The following is a 22113-nucleotide window of genomic DNA, read 5'->3' on the forward strand; positions in this document are numbered from 1 at the left end:
TTACATCATTAGTTTTAGATGAAGTGTTCCATGATTCATTGTTTGTGCATAACACCCAGTGCTCCATGCAGAATGTGCCCTCCTCAATACCCACCACCAGGCTAACCCATCCTCCCACCCCCCTCCCCTCTAGAACCCTCAGTTTGTTTTTCAGAGTCCATCGTCTCTCATGGTTCGTCTACCCCTCCGATTTCCCCCGAGAAGTGCTCATTTTAAAGCTCGTGGGATACTTCTTGTGAAATGTCTCCCCCACGATATTTGTTACTGTGTGACTCCCATGAGAGGGGACATGGGCCAAGATTTCACCCCACCCTCATCAGCCTTGAGCATCATTCCTTTCAATCATGCCAATTTATGTGTGTCCTTTGCACACTTTTATACCAGTGTTAGTGTTTGTATAACTAGAGTTGTTTCCTTTTTTAATTTAGGGCTATTCATCCTTCATCCTGTTTGTAAATGGGTTTTCCAGTTTGTCAGACACCTTTACATTTTGTTTTTGGTGTTGGTGACAAAGGACTTACATTTTTCGGTAGCCAGATATAACCATCTTTTTCAGTGACCTCTCCTGTTGGCTTTTATGCTTGCAGTCCTCATCTATCCCAAATTAGTTTACTATCTGCCAATGCTTTATTCTGGTGTTTAAATTTTTAAAAAATATTTTATCTATATAAAAATTCATCTGCTGGTAACTATAAAATAAGGATCTAACTTGATTTTTTTCAAATTTTTAATTACATCAAATTAGTTTTTGAATATTCGCTTGTTCTGAGGACTAAAGTGACCAAAGACTTTTTAATTATCACAGAGAAGCCTGAAATGTCATAGGTCCCATCTCAGATTGCATCCACGAGACTAGGAAATAATTCACCCTTCAAATGGGTTTGCAGGAGCAGTCCTTAGAACAGAATCAGGTTGTTTTCTGTTACATCATTCAAATGCTGTTGTTCAACATGACAGTTACTGTAAACAAGAAAAAAAGAAAAAATCATGAAGGGGGTCAAGCAAATTAGGAAAGTGCAAATCATGCCCCTATTAAAAAACCTATAAAGGAGATTAAGAGTAATCAGTTTCTGAGCAGGCCTTTTGCCCCCCAAGAGCCCTCATTTAAATAGTGAGTATTAATCATCAGGCCATAAAACTCAATGGACACAAAGAATATAACATTGTAAAATTTTTCTCTGACTTGTTGAATACCTAGCCAGAGCCTTCATTCTGTCTGATATAGAACACATAAGCTATTAAATCAGATAAATCAGTCAATTAGTTAAGTAATTTTCTTTCCAGGCACTTTAGGCTAAGATTTAATCCCTGTTCTGCTCATCCCACCACCAACGTGGCATCTAACTTTGAGGGGAACTTCGGTGGGATGCAATGTCTAGTCTACAGCTTGCCTCCCATATCTGATGGAATTTGTTGGGGTGAATGCACCTTGTATACACTCTGGTCACTACCTTGGGTCTCTTCTGTATCCACCAGTGTATATGGTTCACTGTGCCTTGTTTCCAGAGGACAGATGCACAGAGGTCATCCTCCTCACTCTCATGGCCAGGCTCCTCCTGTAAGCCATCCTCTGTCAGCCATGCTGTGTCCCTCTAAGGGGCATGTGGAACTTTGGGCTACTCTCCTGTGCCTCTCAGGTGTCCTGAGTGTCTGTTGGGGGTGGGGGGTGGGGCATGCTATCTCCAGCCCTCTCCTCTGACACCTGCTCCATCCCCATTTATGCTGTAAACTACTTTCCAAAATGGGTATAAAAGACTTCTCTGAAGCACTGCTCCCCACTCAGACTTTATCTAGGGAGCAAAATACAGATCTCCTCTTCCCGAATGTTCCCTGCTCTTTCTGGGCTCTGTTCTGCTATCATGGGTCTGTTCCAGGCTGATTCAGGGGCAGAGGGAAAGGGCCAGACCCATCTCTGGGACCAACTGGCAGCTAGGCTCCTTTATCCTTACCTGAAGCTCCTCTTCACCCAGGCCATCACCTTTTTCTATAGAAAGTTATGGGGGGGGGGGCGGCGCCTGGGTGGCTCAGTTGGTTAAGCGACTGCCTTCAGCTCAGGTCATGATCCCGGGGTCCTGGGATCGAGCCCCGCATTGGGCTCCCTGCTCGGCGGGGGGCCTGCTTCTCCCTCTCCCACTCCCCCTGCTTGTGTTCCCTCTCAAGCTGTGTCTCTGTCAAATAAATGGATAAAATCTTTAAAAAAAAAAAAAAGAAAGAAAGAAAGTTATAGAGGGAATTAACTCTTTATCTGGCTTCCTTCAGAGTTTTAGCCTTTAAAAACAAAACAAAATGAAACACCACCTCATCTTATGCCTCCCCTACAAAAATAAAAGGCATTAGATTTTAAGAATAGTGCCTCTGCTCTGAGTTTCAAGAGTCTATTTGGAACTTTTTTTTTTTAAGCAAGGAAAGGAAGAATTTGCCTCTATTCTTTCTAAGTCTCCCTTCCAACAGTGTTCTCTGAAGCACCTGATACAAAGTCAATGTAGATAGGATCATGGTGGGAAGGAGAGAACCAAACCTTATTTAATATTTCTAAGTTTTAATCTGTAATGGATGTGTTTCCAATCTCCAGTTATCTAACAAAAGTCACCACATGTACACCCACTTCCTCTCTGCTCAGAGCCAACAAGAAGGAAGCCAGCCACTCTACAGTTTCCTGAGCCGAAGGGTGGGGAAAGAGACTCTGCAGCAGACATATACATGTCCCTTAATTACCAACAAGTGCACTTCTAAGTGAGCTGAACTGATGGAGGTCAGCTGGGGGAGATTTCTTCCAGATCTTTGCTCTCCTACATCACAAGTACCCCCAGGAATAAAGGGTGCAAATAAAGGCAGTCTTACCCAGAGGGAACTATTGATGGGATCAGAACCAGACTTAAGCATTCAGAAAGTTATTTGTTTCCACGTAGTTTTAATTTTATAAATTTGACAATGTGTAATGAATGACAAAGAAAGAAATTCTATCCTCATGGGCCCTACATATTGGACAGTGAACACATTTTAGCCTTGTAACAACAACAACAACAAAAGCCAGATTACTATGCCTCCAACCTGAAATGACTTTGGGATTGTCAGAAAAGTGAACTGGGGAGAACAAGTTCCTATCTCTGTTCACTATTCAATTTGAGGTGTCTTCATTAAATTCCCCTCTGAGCCTCAAGAAGGTGAAGAGAGACTAGAAGGTATAACTTGAAATTCTCCCACAACCACAATATAAGTAGGGAGAAATAATCTCTGGATCTTTCTGACATAAAAGGAAAGTGGAATTTTTTTTTTCCTGTCATACATTCTCTGTTTAAAGGACTAATGTGTAGGAAAGAAACTAGATTTATTTAAGGTTCTTATTCCACAAAGCAGAATTGGGCTTAAGTTTCAGAGAGAAATATTTTTTAAAAAAATATATAAACTTACTTTCATTTTTCACATTAGCATTGAGGGAGCAAAGCAGAAACCAGGGAGAAGATAAGGGGAGAGAAGTATAGTCATTGCTGTGGGTACAAGCAATCATCCACAGTGGTTTGATATCACGTCCCCAGTAGAATCATTGGTCCCTAAATTCTCTGGTCTCCTGCCTTCCCCTGGAAGGTCTGGGGAGGGATAGGGTTCACTCATTTGCTTCTTGCTGTTGGCTTGTCATTCTGTCATGCTGTGACCTTAGTCTGCCATGTGGTGGCCTCGACCATCAGATCTCTTCTTGGCCACCTCTACTGCATTCTTTTTTTTTTTTTTTTTCAAGATTTTATTTATTCACTTGAGAGAGAGAATGAGACAGAGAGAGAGCATGAGAGGGGGAAGGGTCAGAGGGAGAAGCAGACTCCCTGCCGAGCAGGGAGCCCGACGCGGGACTCGATCCCGGGACTCCAGGACCATGACCTGAGCCGAAGGCAGTCGCCCAGCCAACTGAGCCACCCAGGCGCCCCTCTACTGCATTCTTAACCTCAGGGCTGTCATTACCCTAGGTTGGCCTTCCCACTGCCAAGGACATAGGGGAAGGTTCTCTCCCCAGCAATATTATAACTTCTTTACAAGCAACCCCAAAGAGTAGCCTGGCTCTTGTCATTTTCATTCATTCATTCACTCAACATGTATTCAACAAATATTTGATTAGCAGCTACCCATATGCCTGGCATTGGACTTGAAACTGGGGGCACAGTGGAGAATAAGACAATGATGGTCACTGACTTCGTGGAGTACATAATCCAATGTTCTAATTATCTTCCTTTTCCAATAAACTTCTGATAATCTCCTCAGATGCAGAGAAACATCTGGGGTGGCACCTTGAGGCTCACGCTCAAAAGCATTCATTCCCACCAGTGGCACCCAGCATCTCAGAACCTTCTTGTCTTTCCACCTGGGGATGAACTTCCTTTTCACCCAGGCATTTTCCCCCTACTTACCTTTCTCAAATGTTTTAATCTCCATGTCACACAAACCTACTTGTCCATTCCATTTCTCACCACTTTTTCCCAAGAGGGGTAGGGGTTATTATGAAAATGGAATTTTGTCAGCCCAAATTGGTCAGTCATATTGATTATATTATAGTCAACCTACAGAGTTGAATATTCATATTATAAAACTTTATAGGCAATGCACAGTGAAGTTCATGGTCAAAATAATAAATAGAGGGTGCATTTTGTATGTTTTGCATACTTTTCCCCCTAGCTGAATAGTAAGGAACCTATTCACAATTTTAGAAAAGAGTGACAAGATCACTTTTATACTTCCCATCCTACACAATGTATTTACTATTTACAGAGCTTTGAAAATGGGAGTACTTAAACAGAATTGGGGTAAACTATAATGGGTCTCCAGCTTAAAGGGAAAAGGTATCCAGTTAATTTCTTTACACTTTCTCTTCAGGATAATGCTTTAACCTTCCCTAAAATGCTGCATTGCAGGAACAACCAGCATTCCCTTTCTTCTCAAAGGATTTTCTGATCAAAATATAGATAGAACTGTAATTTTACCTTGTAGTTACATATTCTTCTCATGGTTAAAGACATTTGTGGTTCTGTTTTGTTTTTTTTTAAGCTTTATTTATTTGAGAGAGAGAGAGCACAAATGGGAGGGGCAAAGGGGGGAAGGAGAGAGAATCTCAAGCAGACTCCCTGCTGAGCATGGAGCCTGACACGGTACTTGATCTCATGACCCTGAGATCACAGCCTGAGCCTAAATAGTCGTAAGCTTAACCAACTGTGCCACTCAGGTGTCCCAAGACACTTGTGCTTTTGAGCATCATTCCCTGAGATGGGGAGGCTAGAACATCTGGTCTCCTGATGACAAGCACCTCTGAACTGGTGTCAAAAGTCAGGCTTATTCCTCCTATCTTGAAAACACTCAGAACTGGGAAGGAATTGAGAAAGATGTTGCAATACAGGTGGGGCAGGGCCTAAATCATCATAAACCTTTGTGAAATTTTGATCCTCTGCACTGTCATTGACTAGCTCACCCCTGTGATGAGAGGGTGCTCATGAGGTCAGTAAAGCTGACTAAAGATAGTCAAGCAGAACCAGGTTATTCAGGAACCTCAGAGGAGTAACAGCTGCAAATAGGACATCCTATGGCAGTGACAACAAAAGAGAAAGCTGGCATGACGGTCTCAAATGCCTGGGTGTAAAAATGATGCCTAGAAATAGCCTAATTCTCTGCAGTGACTTTATTGACTAAAGGCAGAATCATCTGAGTGGAAGAAATAATGAAATACACCTGAGAATTCTGAGTTTGTCAGCAAAATCAATGCAGAAATATGATATGGAAAATTTTCCTGGGCAAAGGGAAAAGCTAAGTTGATCCCAGACTAATAGATATTAATCCATGCAAAGGAAGACTGTAGCGATAGAAGGGGGTCGGTCAGTCAAAAAAGTGTAGATAAATGGGGATCAGAGAGGCAAAACCTGGCATTGTGCGCTCAATCCTACCCAGGGGAGAGAGGCTGTACATCTGGAAGATTAACCACAATCTGCATATCCTTCAAGGAACCACACAGTGCATTTGTTAAGAATGTCTCTAGAGTTGGATTAACCTGGTTGGAACACTGGGACCCTAGCTTACCTACCTACTTGCTTATTTACTTACTTAATTACTGTCTGGAACAAGATACTTACATTTTCTGAGCCTTGGTTTCTTCATATGTAAAATCAAGATAAACAGTTCCTTGTTGTTCTTTCTTCCTGGGAATATGGTGAGACTACATTTCCCAACCTCTCCTAAACTTTGAGGGGTGGCCATGTGACTAACTTCTAGCCAGTAGTATATGAGCAGAAAGAATCTGCAATTCCTCCAGGCCTGACCCATTAAAAACTTCCTATATTCAAACTTCCATCCTCTTTACTTTCCCACTGGTTAGATGTGGTAGAGCCTCTAACATCCTGGATACCTGAGTGATTGTGTGGAGCAGAGGTCCTTTACCTACCTGGAACCACCTTAGATTATATGTATGATAAAAAATTAAATTCTATTGGGTAAATCATTATTCCTTTGGAGACATATTTGATACAGCAGTTAGTTAGTACACCACTGATTGTCTTGTTGAATTTAAAGAGATGTGTCCATGTACAACATGTAGGATAGCACCAGCACAGAGAAAATGCTTAAAAATTGTAGCTTATTATTTTTTATTCTTAGCTAATCCAGACTTCTTTGAGGCTGGTAAAGGCTTCAAGATGGAAATTGATAAATCAGACTCAGCTGAAGTTTCTTTGTTTTTTACTTGCTATATTAGCCAAAAAGCACAACACAGGCTATAAAGGAGACGATAAATACATGTTGGCATGAGTGAACAGGTCTCCAATGCCTTCCTTTTCTTTTCAAGTGACATTCCAATAAAAACAGAGTGAGGGAGTTGTCAAGTCAGAAGAGCCCAGAACTGCACACTCACTGTCTTCATCACTTTTAGCTTGGGATTACGAGGTGAAGTAAAGAGACAGGCTACATCAGATCATGTCTGTAACATGTCATTTGAGCTTAGGTTTACATTTTTTTTTCTTGCTGAACCACAGTTATGTAATATTCTTTCTTCCGTATTTCATTTCCTACCATTCCACTGGGTCTACTAGAGGTTTCAGCACAACAGGACAAGCTACCATCCTTTTGGCTTTCCTACCATCCTTCTAGCTTTCCTTGATTTCCAAATTACCATGCATTCCAATTAGCTTTCCTGCCCTCTGTAAGTAAAAACTAAAGCCCAGGAGTGAGGACACAGCACTGGCCGCAAGAAAGGAAATCCATATTACACATGAATATATTAACATGATCAGTTGTCCATCAGCCACAGGGTCATCATCCTTTATCCCCCATGCATTATTTTTTTCATGATATTTACAGCTATTTAAAATTCCATTTTTTATTTATTTGCCTACTTATTTATTATCTGCCTCTTCCCACTGAGGTAACACTATGAGGACAGAGACTTTATCTTCTTTGCTGCTGTATCCCAGTGTTCAGAACCAGTGGTCCAATCACCAAGTAGATACAAAAGAAGCATTTTTTTTTTCAAATGAATAAATGAATTAGTTGAATGAATGTATGTTTGTCATGGGTAGGGTTTCCTGGATCTGTTTAATTCTTGAGGACTGATCCAAGAGTCTAGACCAACAAAGCTAATTACTGGGCCCCAGACCAGATCTGGTACCATGATAAGGTTATTTTGTGGGTATGTGCCTGGATATCCAGACAGCTGGAATCTTCAGGCAAAGTGACTCTAGACAACAATAAAAATATATGGGAATGAATATATCTGGGAATGGAAATTTGTATATCACCCAACTGGAGATGAATCTAGCTTATTGTCACTCTATTTATTGCAATTCATTATTCTCCTTTCTGGTATCAGGAAAAGATTAGAACCCCTGGGCTTACTTAACCTGGAGGGGAAAATGCTAAGACAAGATATAATCTGCTCACTAGAACAAGTCTTGTCAAATTCATCTCATGTCTTTTTTGGTTAGGGTCATTAAACTGATGGATCTGGGGAAATGTTCTACAATAAAGGATTTCATGGGGTCTCTCACGTTACCCTCAGAGACAAGAAGGGAAGTGGTGGGAAGTTGACCTATGACTGAATGGCAATCCCCAGAGAATGCAGCAGGGGTCTTTGGTAATGGATTTCAATGGATTTGGTATGAATACCTGGAATACACAATGATCAAATCTGTGGATCACAGACAGAGCTAGAAATAAGAACTAACACATGGGTAACAGAATCAGGTCCCACAAATTTTTTATTGAGCTGTAAAAATGGACCAAATTCAGCAAGACTGAATTTAATAGAGATAAGTATCAAGGCACGCTGAACTTGGGTTCAGCATATTAATCACATATTCCATCCAACTAAATTCCTTTAAATCGACCAAACCATTCCCAAGCTGCACAGTGAATATCCTGGAAAACTCAGTCCCTGACATCTTCCAAGAGCACAAGTCTAGAGTCCTATTTCCCAAGGTCAAAGCTAATTCATTTTTTGACCCAGTCTGTTACCAAAGCTCCTGATGCCTTGCTTCATTTCTTGACGTTGGCCGAACGCTTGCCCTTTGGCTCTGACCATGAGCCCCCCTCTGCTACTATAATCCCATTTCCCCTGCTTTGACCCCATCTGGTTTATACTCTAGCACCTTTGAGCCCAGTCTCCAGGACCCATACGAGCACCTTCTCTGACCACAGATAGCTTAAGGACAGAATGCTTGAAGCATTCACCAATCTTGGTACACGTGAGGAAAATGTGGGCCCTTGGTTTGCTAGAAGTACAACACAAATGGTCTCACCATGAGACAGGTTAACAAAACACCAACATAAACTTGAGTCATAATGCCATATTCATGGTACCAGAAGTTAGAGAGGTTGTTGATGTTCTCTGCCTGCTCTGTGATAGTCACACCACATCTTGAGATAGGACCTGCTTCTATGTATTGAACAGGCTGGTGTATCTTGAGAAATAAAGGTGGACAGACTTGAAACCATATCCTATGAATGAATGTTCCCCCTTTATTCCCAGGGAAGAAGAAGGGAAGGAATTTCCTTGGTTTTACAAAAGTAAAACTTAGCTGAATACAAAGATATGCTCAATGCAGAAAATTTGGAGAAGACAGGTAAGCATAAAGGTATATGTATCTTCATTCTTTTTTTTCCATTCTTTCATCTTCTGTGTGTGTGTCTATATATGTGTGTGTGTGTGTTTATGACATTGATTCATACTTTACTGCTACCTTTTTGTACTTTATAATATATTAAGGTGGGTTTTTTTAAATATTTTTATTTATTTATTTGAGAGAGAGAGAACATGAGAGAGGGGAGGGTCAGAGGGAGAAGCAGACTCCCTGCAGAGCAGGAAGCCTGATGTCGGACTCGATCTCGGAACTCCAGGATCACGACCTGAGCTGAAGGCAGTCGCTTAACCAACTCAGCCACCCAGGCACCCCTATTAAGGTGTTTTGATCATGAGAATGAATATTACTCTGTAGCAGGTTCATTGGAGAATGCATGTGAGAACTTTTTAAAAGTACAGAGAGGGGATTTTTGGTTTTGAACGTTAAAAAAAATATTATGTATAACTCCATGCTAATTTAGATGTTTTTTAAAAAGAAACCATAAATTATCACAATTGGCCCCAAAAGATGTCCACTTAGCTGTGTCTCTAGCTTGAGGCTCTCTGGATGAAGACCCTTGTCCACCTGGTCACACACTCCCCACCTTTGACACGTTTCTACCCTCTCTCTAGGTAGAGGAAGGAGCCCTCCATTTGCCTTGCTTCATCCCCTCTCCCCTATGTGAGTTCTATCAGGTGGCTGGCCTGGGGAAGTGCCAAAGGAACCAAAAACACTCTTCTCAAACTGGCTGAAGAAGGCTAGTAACTCCTGGTGATTCCAGGGTGGTTTCCAAGCTGCTTGCTGAAGTTAGACGTGGGGACAGAGTTCTTAGGCAATTCCGTTTACCTGCCACCTTTCCAGACTCATTGCTGGGCCCCACAGATCATCAGCTCTCACCTTCTCCCTCTGAGAAGGAACGGACGAGATGAGCTGTTATATCACCTGGAATTGGGCTGTCTCTCCCCCATCCCGGCTTCCTCTCATAATGCACCAAATCTAAATCCTCCAAAAGCTACTATGTCAGCTATGGCCCACTTAGCATTCCAGGGAATAGGGCCACCTGAGGACATCCCCTCAAGTTCTGGAAAGAATGGGAGAGAGTTCCAAAACCACCTTTCAGAGTGTATAAGCAAGACAGACTAAAGTATCCCCACTCCCCATACAAACGTAGTGAGGACCTGCCTCTGTGCCTTGTCTCCTGCTGTGTCCTCTGGATGGAGTGCTCTTTCCCATCTCGTGATGGCTTACTTGGCTTCAAGGGCCAGGTCAAAGCAGCCCTGCACCAGGAAGTGCCAGTGATTTCCCCTTCACAAATGTCTAGCCCACAGGGCACCCATTCTACTATCTCTTATGGCATTGTTTCCTTCCGCCTCCTGTTATACTGAGAAATGCAAATGCCTTAACTTCCCCCCTGGCCTGTAGGCTTCTTTATGGCATGGCCAATGGCTGATTTACTTTTATTTCTCCCATGGGCAGTCGGCAAACAAACGAAGGATGCATTATTATCCTACAAGCTACCTGAGTTCCTGGTGCCCAGGGAAAAGCTGCTTACTTCAGTTTTTCCTGGGACACTTCTTAAGCAATCTCTCTTTCAAAACACACTAATTCCTGCCACCTTCCCATTTCTGGATTCTTTTCTAGCACACTCTCGTGTTCTGCATGAGAACTTAACACCACCTTGACCTGCAGGCAGGGAGAGGTTCTAAACAGTAGCCACAAACAAAGCTCTTCCACACTTCTCCATTCCATCCCCAAAGTGAACCCCTCACAGGACCTGTCTCCAATCACTTTAGGGAGAAGCTGGGGGCTCCCTGCAGACGTACCCCTCTGCACAGTGAGGCAGTGTGGCCCAGTGGGAAGTGCCGTGGTCCCAAAGTTGAAAGCCCAGGCTCTTGTCTTAGCTTTCTCTGACTCTGATCTGTTGAAGAGCCCCTTTCTTCCCAATTTCTTCTGTGTAGAAATAAAATCAATGCCCCCCAAACCTCTTCCAGCTTCCTAACCCTTTAAGTGAGATCTTATGTGAAAATAAACACAAATAAATAAAAACAGAGCTGTCCTCATTGAAATTAAAAGGGATGTGGCTTAATCTTTCCTGTGGATTTCTCTTTGTCCCACTGACTCACCTCCACCTGCCTCTGTTGGAGCCCCTGGGGACCTCAAAGGGCCGTACAGGACAATCTGAAAACCACTGAAGAGAGACAGTCACTGAGGAGTCCTCTTAATCTGAGTTTCTGATCCCATAATGTGGATACGGTGATAGCCCAACATGGAGGGGAGCTGAGGGCAGCAAAGGGTGGTGGAGGAGAAGAACCTGAGGTCCACCCAGGGATGTGATCCCCCGTGTGCACAGACAGACTACATACCAACATCCCAGGCCTTACTGGTTGTGGGGCTGCTTAAGGGCAGGACCCTGTTTTATTAATCCCTCCATTTTCACTACCTAGCCCTGCGGCTGGATCAAAGCTGTCGTTTCTCCATCACATCCGATGACTCTCAGTAAGTACGAGTCCCCTTCTATGCCTCCTCTGATAAAGCATCAGGTTCTACCCCGCTTTGCATCTAAATGATTTGTTTATATGCCTACCTTGTCACCATGCTGCAAGATACTCAGGAGCAGGGATAGTATCTTATTCATCTCTGTATCCCAACCAGGCAGAGAGGACAGAATGAGCCATGAGTGAAAAGTCAGGAGAATCAACCTGGAGGTGTTTGGAAAACAGCAGAAGAGCCAGCAGCAGGAAGTCTAAGTAGAGGACAATAAGCTGTAAAGGTAGGTCAGGGTTTGAACACAGTGCCAGACTCAGGTGGACAAAAGGAAGGCTTGCGAAGGCAGGCTGGTAGAGAGTTCCTAAGTGTGGGCTCTGCAGTCAGTAAGACCCTGGTTCTGGCAACTAGTACTGTTGCCAGACTGTTCTGTTCCTCAGTTCCTCCTTTGTCAACGTGAGTGGATAGCATTACTCACCTCATAGGGTTCTTTTGAGGATGAGTAAGGATGCACGTAGAACAAGTCAAAACCTGAGATACCACCTCACACTTGTCAGAACGGCTAAAATTAACAGCACAAGAAACAACAGGTGTTGGTGAGGATGTGGAGAAAGGGGAACCCTCTTGCACTGTTGATGGGAATGCAAACCGGTGCAGCCACTCTGGAAAACTGTATGGAGGGTCCTCAAAAGGTTAAAAATAGAACTAACCTATGATCCAGCAATTGCACTACTAGATACTTACCCAAAGGATACAAAAGTACAGATTTGAAGGGGTACATGCACCCCAATGTTTATAGCAGCTTTATCAACAATAGTCAAACTGTGGAAAGAGCCTGAATGTTCATCAACTGATGAATGGATAAAGAGGTTGTAGTATATATATACAATATTACTCAGCCATTTAAAAAAGAATGAAATCTTGCCATTTGCAACAAGGTGGATGGAGCTAGAATGTATCATGCTAAGCGAAATAAGTCAGAGAAAGGCAAATACCATATGATTTCACTCATATGTGGAATTTAAGAAACAACACAGAGGAAGATATGGGAGGGGGAGAAAAAGAGAGAGGGAAACAAACCATAGAGACTCTTAATAATAGAGAACAAACTAAGGGTAGATGGAGGGCGGTGGGGGGGGGATGGGCTAGATGGGTGATGGGCATTAAGGAGGGCACTTGTTATGATAAGCACTGGGTGTTGTATATCAGTGATAAACCACTGTATTCTTCTCCTGAAACTAATATTACACTTTATGTTAACTAACTAGAACTTAAATTAAAAAAAATTTTTAAGGGAAAAATAAATAAACATCTCAATTTTAAAAAAAGATTGCACATAGAGTAGTTAGCATGGTGCCTGGCATATAATAAGCTCTCAGATGTTAGCTATTATTATTTTACCATTTTTGCATGCAATTCATAAAACATTTTTCCCAAATCAGCAGCAATTGCTCGGAAATATTTGGTAAGTAATTTCCTTTGGGGGCTGTGAAAATAGAGAAAATAAAAAGGGGAGACTCTCAATAAGCTGCTTATAGATAGTTAGGCATTGTCTTAGTCTGCTCTAGAAAAACAGCACAGATGGGGTGGCTTATAAACAACAGAAATTTATTGCTTACAGTGCTAGAGGCTGGCAAGTCCAAGATCAAGGTGACAGCATGGTGGCCTTCTGGTGAGGATCCCCTTCCTGTTCAGAGCAGGTGCCTTCTCGCTGTGTCCTCACACAGTAAAAGGGGCTAGGGATCTCTCTGGAGCCTCTCTTAAAAGGCACTAATCCCATTCCTGAGGACTCCATTCTCATGACCAAAGCACCTTTCAAAGGTCCACTTCTTAATACAATTTTGGGGGGGATAGGATTTCAACCTATGAATTTGGGGGAACACCAACATTCAAACTATAGCAGGCAAAGTATGCAGACATAAAAAGAAAACACACTTAGAGATACAGAAGCATGCCTGATCTCCCTCTGTCTCTCTCCCTCTGTCTCTGTCTCTCTCTCTCTCTCTCTCACACACACACACACACACACACACACACACCTTTTCCAGGTGTCTCCTGGGTTAGAATTCTGCAAACAGTATCTCACAGTAAGCACTCTTGACTTGGCCCCTCTAGGGATGATCCCTGAGCCAATATGGAGGAAAGCATTCTAATCACTGTTTCCCTCGAGGAGCCTGTGGTTGCTGGGGATAAGGATAGCCTGTAATAAAATGTTGTGCATGAACTGATAAAGTAACTATTATTACTGTGGACAATGGGGTACAAGAAATAGTGCCTAGTTCATTTATTCATGCTCTTGAATTTACACTTCCCTGGTTTTGTTACACACCGAATCCATCCTTTACAAAGTGAAAATAGAGAGATAGATAGATAGATAGATGATAGATGAAATACATGAAATCAATATGTCCCACTTCATAGACCTGGTTTATAAAATAGATTCATTTTACTGTTAATAATAAAAAATCTATATGACTCTAAGGTTACATTTGCTGCTGAGAGGTTATTCTTCCCTGCCCTAGGATTACCTTTCCTGTGATTCTAGCTTGTTGGGAGAATTAAATTATTACAGAGAAAGTGCTTAGACTAGTGTCTACCTCGATTCTAATAGAGTACCAAGCACTCGAGAAATATTATTTATTATTATTCTTACCATCAATATCATTCCTAGTATTTCCAGTTTGCCCGTTGGAGCCTGAATATGGCAAGCCAGTTCAAGGAAAAGGGTGCCACACGCATAGTAGTTATTTGCAAACATTCCAACTCCCTTACCTTCCTGGCACCAGCTAGAATTGCGCTCACTCAACTATTTGTGGTTGGGTGGGACCACGTGACTAATTCTGGCCAATGGGCTGGGACTGGAAGCAATGGCCAGCTCCTCCCTGCTGGAATATTTGTTGGAACATTGCTGATGCAGGAGCCAGCAGAGTTCTGTTTTCCCTGTGCCAAGACAAGCAATTTTTCACATAATGGCTGTTCCTTCTATCTCAGTCCCCAAAGAACAATGACAAGATGGAGCAGAGTCCATGCCAACCTGCAATGGATATGTAGTATGAGCAAGAAATACTTCTTTATTCTTCTAAGTCAATATTCCCTTGGTGATAAGATGGCTGAGCCTTGAACACATGCGTCATCCTCAATTTGACCATCAGGACCCTATCACCAACCACACCACCTCTCCATCACTGTGACATTTTGCTGTCCTTTTGTATCCCCTAGTATCAGTCAGCACTATCTCAGGCATCAGAATTTGCAGTGTTGAACATCGAAAGGGAAAGAAAACGGGAGTTTCCAGCCCTTGAAAACTTGGTTCCTTATGCAAATATGCTCAAGCCAGCTCAGTAATCTTTAAGCTGTCTATACCAGGAGAATGGGTAGCTTTGTCACACCCCAACTTGTCTCCCAGTTCCCACACATCAGGCACCTGGCCCTTTCTCCTGTCCCTTCAACACACTGGGCAGAAATCCTTGTTGATCACTTCTCAGGACTTTTGCAATTTTCTGTCTTTGGGCCTGTCCCGAAGAGGACTGTAAGTTTTTTTTTAATATCTGAGATTTAATAACTCTCCATTCCCTACCCCAACTGCTTAACACAATGCTTGGCTTATTAGGGGTCTGACCTCTGAAGACCAGTGTCAGGTATCACAACCTACCTGACGCCCTTTCTTGACTTCCTCCTATCTCCCACACACTGCCCACTATGGTAGAGATGGCCATTCACTTTCTCTCTCTTTTTTTAAGATTTTATTTGTTTATTTGTCAGAGAGAGAGAGCGAGCACAAGCAGGGGGAGCAGCAGGCCAAGGGAGTAGCAGATTCTCTGCTGAGCAGGGAGCCCGATGTGGGACTCGATCCCAGGACGCTGGGATCGTGACCTGAGCCGAAGGCAGATGCTTAACCGACTGAGCCACCCAGGCGCCTCTAAATGCTGTCTTTTTAGACCAAGCTCACCAGAGATGTGCAGCATTTGTCCCCTATTCACTCTTAAGTTCTCCCAATCCTAATAAACTTTTATACTTGTTTACTACCCTTATTTGTTGACAAGCTTGTCTTGTCCTTATAGACCCTCTCCCCTAACAGGCTGAGATTTCCTGGAAAGCAAGCCTTCCACTGATTTTTGTTTATTTTCTTCATAGTCCCAACTAATGCATCCCTTGTCTATCCCTGCAGGCTCTTCATGCATGTATGTTCAATTATCAGATGAACATACGACTTATATTTCTATATAAATTCGCACATCTAGCTTGTAATTCAAAGTCTGTAGTGATTTGGGCTTTAGGAAAAAAGAATGAGAAAAAAAAAGACTTTCACAAGAAAGAAATAGAGAAAAAAACAGACAAATATATGGGTGTCATTCAAAATCAACATCTGTCACTAACAACTGTTAAACCTTCCTTAAAATGCTATGTGTCTAAAAGTCTCAGATGGACACTTTGAGGTTTCTAGTTTTGGCCTCTCCAGACCACAAAACAAAGACAATGGCACGCCATTCCCGTAGAGTTGCTCCTGTGAGATCCAAGAGTAGGTGCCCCCTCAAATTTTGCAACTGAGGCTTCATTTGCCTCATGCTAGTCCAGATTCTGCCCTGGGGAGTACGCCTTGATCTTGAGTTGACAGTTGTGGAGTATCTGAACACCCAGTGTGCTGGAGGAGATCCTTCCCCTTACGGTACAAACATGCCAGTGACGGGCATGCTCTGTGTGTGATGTGTACCCCGCGGACATAGAGTGCAATAGACACATGTGTACTTTTGGAATCGCTCTTGACTCCTCTCTCTCTTCCCCATATAACCAGTCAAGTGGTGGTGAGCCACCTTTCATCCCTCTTTCCTGGGAAAGGATGATAGGAGGGGGACCAGAGCAGGACAGGGGGAACCTGGCAGATGCCGTAGGGTGGCTGTAATTGGCTGACTGATGTGTGATCACATGCAGAAGACCCTTGAGTACTCTCTCATATAACTGGATGAGCTTTGGAAAGGATGAGCAGGTGGGAGCAAGAGTCAGTGCAGTTTAAATAATTACTCTGCCTCTCTATGCACAAGGGATACAAACCTGGGGCACAGGGTTCCTTACATTTCCAAGATCATCTCTCACTCCTCTTCAACACAAAAACCCCGTGCCAGTAAGTCTGGTCTCTGATCTTTTTTTTTTTTTTTTTTTTTAAGATTTTATTTATTTATTTGACAGAGAGAGACACAGCGAGAGAGGGAACACAAGCAGGGGGAATGGGAGAGGGAGAAGCAGGCTTCCTGCTGAGCAGGGAGCCCGATGCGATGCGCGGGGCTCAATCCCAGGACCCTGGGATCATGACCTGAGCCGAAGGCAGATGCCCAACGACTGAGCCACCCAGGCGCCCCCTGGTCTCTGATCTTGAGAATACTAGATTCGTTTTGACTTCCACGCCTTAGCTCAGATAGTGTCTGACCATCTCTACAGCCCTTCTCTTCTCCCCTGTTTATCTTACCTAATCTGAGCATTCTGTCAAGGCCCTCTTCTATTTGCTATCTTGTTCCACCAATCTCTGCCTATGTGGTCTCCCTCTGCTGTGAATACCTGCCACACTGCATTATCGTCTATGTAGGCACTTAATTGCATGCTGTCTCATATCATTATTTTAACATTTTCCCAGCGTCTATCTTATCTGCCTGACGTGACTGTATTCCTTCTGGGGCCAGGGTCTTGGTCGTGAATGTCTTCTGTTTTTCTCCAAGAGGCCATGTGTGTCCATATATATACAGTAGGAGTCTGATACTTACTGGAGGGGTGGATAAAGAAATAGCACATAGGTGTGGTGGTTGTATACTTTCTTTATATGATCCTGCCAAAGTGACATAATTTTATCACTCACCATAACTCAAGTTGTTTTCCTAGTAGTGGAGATAGATTTCCCCTAATTCGTTGATGCTTTTACTCCCTCACTGGGAAGGTATATAGGGAAAATGCACATGCACTTGCTGCATAATGTGGGGCAAGCCAAGAACTATCACCCAATCCATACCTGGGAAGGGGGGAAATACAGTTGACCCTTGAACAACACAGGTTTGAACTGTGTAGGTTCATTTATACTTGAATTTTTTTTTTTTCTGGTAAACTCAGTACAGTACTGTAAATGTATTCTTCCTATGACTTTCTTAACATTTTCTTTTCTCTAGTTTACTTTATTGTAAGAATAGAGTATATAATACATATAACATACAAAGTTTGTGTTAATCAACTGTATTATTGGTAAGACTTCTGGTAAACAGTAGGCTATTAGTAGTTGAGTCATACGTGGATCTTGGACTGTACGGAGAGCCAGTGTCCCCAACCCCTGTGTTGCTCAAGGGTCAACTGTAATAGTGATCGCAGTGATAGTAGAAGTGATGTGAGGGGCATCATCATTGCTTCCTCAACATCCAAACCCAGTTTGTTTGTTTTTTCTAGTTCTCCCCAACTTACTGGTTCGGGTACGAGTACTTGATCCAACTCAGGCCAATGAATTATGAGATGTTTGCTACTGTCTCTAGGAAAGAAGCATTTTCACCAAGTGAGACCTTCCCAAAGATTTAGATGAAGTTGACACCATGAAAGAAAGGCATGGCAGAGGAATGGAGATAAACCAAGTCCTCATGACATTGTTTAGCTGCTGAATCAAACTATTCCTGAAGTCCACCCTACCCTGGACTTCAATTAAAGGAACTTTCTGTTCAAGCCACTTAGTTCGATTTTGTTACTTGCAATCAAATATGTTATAACTGATACATACATAATAACTACAATGACAGTAATAGTTGCAATACAAACAGAGTAATTGGGAGACCTAAGGGTAATTACCAATGCAATAATGTTGCGTAGGCTTTATTGTACAAATGTTTGTTGCTGAGAGTCCCTTAATTAGGATGTCTTCCTTGAAGAGATAGAACTTGGAGAGTATCTTAACCACATAGAGGACCTGTTGGGTTGTTCATCTTGGAAGCTAAAAAAATCTCTTATCAGAGTTGATCAGAAAGCCTAAAACATTAAGATACAAGCTGAACAGAATAGGAAATGCTGCAGATACTATACGTGACAAACTTTCTAGAAGAAAATGATTTACATCAAACCTGATGCCCAGCACAGAGTCAGTGCTAAATAACTCTTCATTTTTAAAATTTGTATTTAAAAATAAATTAAGCATACAGGGTACAAAATGTAAAGGTTCCAAAAGTGTGTAAGTGCACAATTTCTTTCCTCCCCCCGACTCCTCAGTCATCCAACATACCTTCCTTTTCTTATGCATATTTCCAGAGCTATTCTATATTTACAAACATATATGTGTATTTGTTCATATAGATGTCAGCATCCCATACACGCTGTTCTGCTCCATTTAAATTTTCTTGGATCACCGAATGGATCTTAGAGGTCTCGCCATATCAATGTCTGTTGAGCTGTCCATTTCTTTTTAACAGCTGCAGAGAATTCCAAATATGCCCAATCATAATTTATGTTCCCATGAATTTGACCAGTTTTATTGTTGGACAGACTGTTTCCCATCGCGTGTGATATCAAACAGTGATGTAACGATTATCCTTCTGGAGCGACATTTCACAGAAGTGGGAGCCCATCTGTAGGACAAATTCCCAGTCGTGGAATTGCTGATTCAAAGGGCTTATGTGCAGGAACTCTGTTTTAATTTTTGCGTTCAGTGATACTGAATTCGATGAATTCGTGGGAAGCCCCCCGGGGCGCCGAAACAGCGCTCCAAAGCTGCGAGTATAAGGGCGAGGGTTGCGGGATCCGCACGCTCGACCCCGGCGCACGCTCGACCCCGGCGCCCGCCTGGCAGGCGGGTGGGGTCGCGCAGCCCCACCCCGCCTCCCCACGCGGCCCCGCCCTGCGCGCGCCCCGCCCCGGGCCCTGGGCGGGGAGCACCCGGCACGTGCGATTCCACGTGAGCCTCCCGGCAGGCGTGCACCCCGCAGGTACGCATGCGCCTGCCGCCAGGGAAAGTAGGTCAGACTCCTCCTCTCACGTGACCTGCTCCCCTTAGCTACCCCCGGCGCCTCCCCGCCGGGGCGCAGCCGGGATGCGCTCTGCAGCCAACGTGACGGGGCCGGGCGCGGGTGGGGGCGGGCCCGGGTCCGCGAGCGCCCGGAGCCCGCGAGGATTCGCCGGTTCTCCTCCCTCCGGAGCGCTCCGCTCAGAAGTCGGGCGGGCAAAAGGGAGCGCGGCGCGGAGCCTCCGGGAGTCCGGCTGGAGAAGATGGGAGAAGAAAGCGACCTCAAGTCCCTGACACCGGCACTGGGCCGAGCCCCCTTTCCTGCTCTTTGAAGCAGTGCTGCCTGAAAGGAGGGAACGCGTGGCGCGTTTCTGTGTAAACCGAATCACCCCGACCGTTTGCAGTCCCCATTTGTATATAAGGTAACTCAGACATTCATAGAAACAAACTTTGTGGAAGGAAATGTGAAAGAATGTTAGCGGTTCCTGGCGTTTTGCAGGAATATTCCATAGGCTCCGCATTTCGCAACTCCTGCCCACTGCTCCCCAAAAGACACTCCCCCTAGAGGGCTTTTAAGCAGATTTCTCACCTTCCACAAGAGACTGAAGAGGTGACCGTGGTGCTGTTGGGGCTGGATGTTTAGGGGCAGGGGTGGGGTCGGTAGGAAGGCAGACTGAAATCCGCTGAAGCTTGAGTTTTCTGTTTTAGAAATAATATTATTTCTTGCCCCTGTGCCTTCTGGTTTTTAACTTGTTGCACAAAGGACAGACTCCGCCTCAATGAGTTGCAATCAGTGGGGGAGACTGACAAGCACAATCAATGGGATGGGCTAGAAATCCTTTCACAGAGGTGTGCCCAGGTGTTACATAAGCACGGAGGAGGAGGGGCCCCAAGAATGGGGTGGGTACCCTGAGTCCTGAAGCCTAGGTGGGAGTTAGCGGGCAGGAAAGTAAGGCAGAGGGGGTGGAAAAGGGTTCCAAACAAAGGAAACTACTAATAGTTACATAATATTTCCCTCAAGGAGCACTTTACTATAATTGTCTTAGCGGTGCATGTGGTTAGAATGTGTACTGTTTCCACTTATGTTATTCTAGGCCAGTCTTTAATGAACATAGTTGCGCATAATGCTTTTACCCGCCCACTTTTAAGTAAGTCCCAGGAATGGGATGACTATATAAAAGATACAAATATTTGGTAACTTTTGATAAAGCGTCATCAAATTATGTTCCCAAAAAGTTGCACTAAGTTGTGCCAAGGTAGCATTGAAATATTTTAGCATTCAGGCAGTTAAGTGGCCCATTATTTATTTCAAATCAGTGAAGCCTGATGAGATTAACACCTGATTTAGTAGAATGCCATAAATCAGAAAACATGCATTTCTGGGTTTTGTGACCCATGATAAAATTCAAATTGAATTCAAGTTTTAAAAAATGGAAACTATCAGACCAGTGCATTTAATCCTTTACAGGGAACCACCCAGCAGGTACAAGGTTGGGGTTGGAAGGATAGGAGGGAGACAAACTAAAGTAGCACCAAATGCCTGTCTCCGATTGCTCCTTTCTTACTGTGAATCAAGAGTAACAGAGAAGGTAGCTCCACACAAGTCAGAACAAGCCAAGAGGCTTCCACACAAATGTCACAAGAGCAGCAGATTCAGAGAGGCCCAGATTTGACCCAGGAGGCCACTGCTGGTGATGTGTTTGGGAACAAATCTCCAGAAACCTGGGTGCTTCTGAACTTGGTCTCTGTTGCATCTGTACCTGCAAGGAGAAAACAATCCTGTGACCTTCAGAAGAACATGGAGGAAAAGGGTAATTTAGGTCATATGGACAATGAAAGCAGAGAGGATCTTGCTTTTTGCCTGTATTAAGCTAGGTCATGAAGGATAAGTGAAGCATGGTGCAGTTATAATTTTCCAGAGACGTGGCTTTGTTCATCCTGTGGGGCTTCCTTAATATGCATTCTGCACGTTGTGTAATAACGGTGTACTTTAGGAGCAGGGGGCTTACCTCTCCTCAGCTGCAGGGGTTGACCTCAATTGAATTAACAAATCAGGGTATTACCTTTGCTCTTTTTATGAGGATTACTGGAGTTAATTCACCAAAAGCAAATTCAGTTAGAAGAGTGTCTGGCACGTATTTAGTGCTCAGTGAACATTTGTTGTTGATACTAGTGTAACAATGACTGGTTCAACCAGAGGAAGCCTGGACGTGTTTCAGTGGTTATGGGATGCCGTTCTTTCTTCTTGGATGCGGGTGAAGAAGTGTGTATACCTACTGATGTCATCTTTCCACCTTGAGGGGAGCCAACCCAGCCACAGGCCTGATAAACAAGGAGGGGCAGAAGAGGCCACACCCTGATCCAACTGTTCTTGCAGCCTGAGCTACCTCTGAACATTTCACTTGTTTGAGACAAATACATCCTGTCTGTTACTTCAGTTACTGGAGTTTGGTTTTCTCTTGTTTGCCAGCACCGTAACTGATACCAAGCCCAGGTCCTCATTTTAACTCAAGGGTCAAAATGATGACACTGGCATTCCGTTATGAGCATGAACTTGTTAAAGAATGGGATTAAATCTAATCTCCATGGCAGATG

The 22113-nt window shown here is 43.5% G+C and overlaps 1 long non-coding RNA gene across 1 annotated transcript in view; it reads left to right on the forward strand.

The window, feature by feature from the left end:
* LOC145717361 (uncharacterized) overlaps positions 1-12714 on the forward strand; it is a 27743-nt gene extending 15029 nt beyond the window's left edge. The window contains exons 2-4 of the long non-coding RNA XR_014140527.1: positions 8990-9083; positions 11525-11576; positions 11733-12714. This is a non-coding gene — a long non-coding RNA (uncharacterized LOC145717361). The remainder of the gene's footprint in view (positions 1-8989; positions 9084-11524; positions 11577-11732) is intronic.
* The last annotated feature ends 9399 nt before the right edge of the window (positions 12715-22113 follow it).

The sequence above is a fragment of the Leptonychotes weddellii genome, chromosome 15 (assembly GCF_054177405.1).
Source record: "Leptonychotes weddellii isolate Sample4059 chromosome 15, ASM5417740v2, whole genome shotgun sequence".
NCBI classification, from domain to species: domain Eukaryota; kingdom Metazoa; phylum Chordata; class Mammalia; order Carnivora; family Phocidae; genus Leptonychotes; species Leptonychotes weddellii.